The sequence below is a fragment of the Polyodon spathula genome, unplaced genomic scaffold (assembly GCF_017654505.1).
Source record: "Polyodon spathula isolate WHYD16114869_AA unplaced genomic scaffold, ASM1765450v1 scaffolds_2345, whole genome shotgun sequence".
In the NCBI taxonomy this organism is placed as follows: domain Eukaryota; kingdom Metazoa; phylum Chordata; class Actinopteri; order Acipenseriformes; family Polyodontidae; genus Polyodon; species Polyodon spathula.
Genome location: NW_024473819.1, coordinates 15,001 through 16,887, shown reverse-complemented (window position 1 = coordinate 16,887; position 1,887 = coordinate 15,001). Strand labels below are relative to the sequence as shown.

General features: G+C 53.8%; 3 non-coding genes across 3 annotated transcripts; all 3 read left to right on the top strand.

The window, feature by feature from the left end:
• Positions 1 to 171: 171 nt before the first annotated feature.
• Positions 172 to 289, top strand: LOC121310691. The gene has a single exon (XR_005948907.1). It is a non-coding gene; the product is annotated as a U5 spliceosomal RNA (small nuclear RNA).
• A 181-nt stretch (positions 290 to 470) lies between these two features.
• On the top strand, positions 471 to 663 carry LOC121310694. The gene has a single exon (XR_005948910.1). It is a non-coding gene; the product is annotated as a U2 spliceosomal RNA (small nuclear RNA).
• A 384-nt stretch (positions 664 to 1,047) lies between these two features.
• LOC121310690 lies at positions 1,048 to 1,165 on the top strand. Its single transcript, XR_005948906.1, has one exon. It is a non-coding gene; the product is annotated as a U5 spliceosomal RNA (small nuclear RNA).
• Positions 1,166 to 1,887: the final 722 nt, after the last annotated feature.

Sequence of the window (1,887 nt, the reverse complement as noted above, 5' to 3'; positions counted from 1 at the left end):
CAGGCCAGTGTAGCAGCAGCAGCAAAGCGCCCTTTCGCCGGGCGGAACGGCAGATGCGTTTTGGGAGGAGTTCCCTGTTTTTGTTTTGCGTGCGTGGCCTCGCTGCCGCTTGGCAGAGGGGAGGGCCTTTGCCTTTGGGCCGGCCGGAAGGGCTCGGCCACCAGCAAAGGCACGCTCCGGCTTCTCTACAGCTCGAATGAACCTTTCGCCTTTTACTAAAGATTTCCGTGGAGAGGAGCATTTACGAGTTCGATCCAATTTTTGGACAGCCCTTCCCCTCAGGGAGGGGCTCCACCTGGAGTTTAAAAGCAGAACGAGCACAGAAAGGGCGGTCGCCCCCGTTGGAGCCCGGCACCTTTCCTTCCTTCCTTCCTTCCTTCCTTCCTCCCTCCGCCCGCCCGAGAAGCAAGTACCACGACTGCTGCGGCGGGCGGCCGCGCCCGGGGCGTTTGGCCAAAACCATTGTGGGCATCGCTTCTCGGCCTCTTGGCTCAGATCAAGTGTAGTATCTGTTCTTATCAGTTTAATATCTGATACGTCCCCCATAGGGGGACCGTCTATATTAAATGGATTTTTGGAAGCGGGAGATGGAAGCGGGGCTTGCTCCGTCCACTCCACGCATCGACCCGGTATTGCAGTACCTCCGGGAACGGTGCCCATTTCTCAGAAAGGTCAAAAGAGAGAGAGAGAGAGAGCGAGAGAGAGAGAGAGAGAGAGAGAGAGAGAGAGAGAGAGAGAGAGAGAGAGCCCCACCCCTCCCCCCTCCCCTTTCCTGGGACGCGCCGTTTTCCCGCTCTTTTCGTTCTTTTTTTTTTTTTTTTTTTTTTTTTGTTTTTTTCATATTTCATATTCAGGCAGGCCTAACACACGCAGCAGGCCAGTGTAGCAGCAGCAGCAAAGCGCCCTTTCGCCGGGGCGGAACGGCAGATGCGTTTTGGGAGGAGTTCCCTGTTTTTGTTTTGCGTGCGTGGCCTCGCTGCCGCTTGGCAGAGGGGAGGGCCTTTGGGCCTTTGGGCCGGCCGGAAGGGCTCGGCCACCAGCAAAGGCACGCTCCGGCTTCTCTACAGCTCGAATGAACCTTTCGCCTTTTACTAAAGATTTCCGTGGAGAGGAGCATTTACGAGTTCGATCCAATTTTTGGACAGCCCTTCCCCTCAGGGAGGGGCTCCACCTGGAGTTTAAAAGCAGAACGAGCACAGAAAGGGCGGTCGCCCCCGTTGGAGCCCGGCACCTTTCCTTCCTTCCTTCCTTCCTTCCTTTCCCTCCCTCCGCCCGCCCGAGAAGCAAGTACCACGACTGCTGCGGCGGGCGGCCGCGCCCGGGGCGTTTGGCCAAAACCATTGTGGGCATCGCTTCTCGGCCTCTTGGCTCAGATCAAGTGTAGTATGTGGCTTGACCGCAGCTTGTTTGTTTGCTTTGGGGAAGAGAAGGCGATTGTGAGCTGTAGCAGAATCGAGCTGGAAAGCAGAAAGATGCAATACAGCACAGCTAAAAATACTCTTCGGTTTCAGGTGAAGAAGCCGGAGGAGATGAGATGGACCCGTTCCCGTTTTGTGAAAGAGATCGTTTTTGGATTGCTGCGGTTGGATTTGAGGGATATTCTGTGTCTGCAGGACTACGAGAGGAGAGGACTTTTTGACCTGACCCTGATGAAGGAAGATGCATGCTGGGAGAAAAAGGGACTTTTTGAGGAAAGCACACTGGAAATAGCAAGGGAGTTTTATTTGGAACCTATCTTTACCTTGGATTGGAAAACGTTTCATGTGAGAATGAACAGTGCCCAGGTTCCGGAAGAAGAGATTAAAAGCTACTTTGAAAGATTTTTTGTGATGAAACATGGTCTTGTCAAAGTTTTGGATTCTGCTGGGATTTGGAATACTTGGAGGA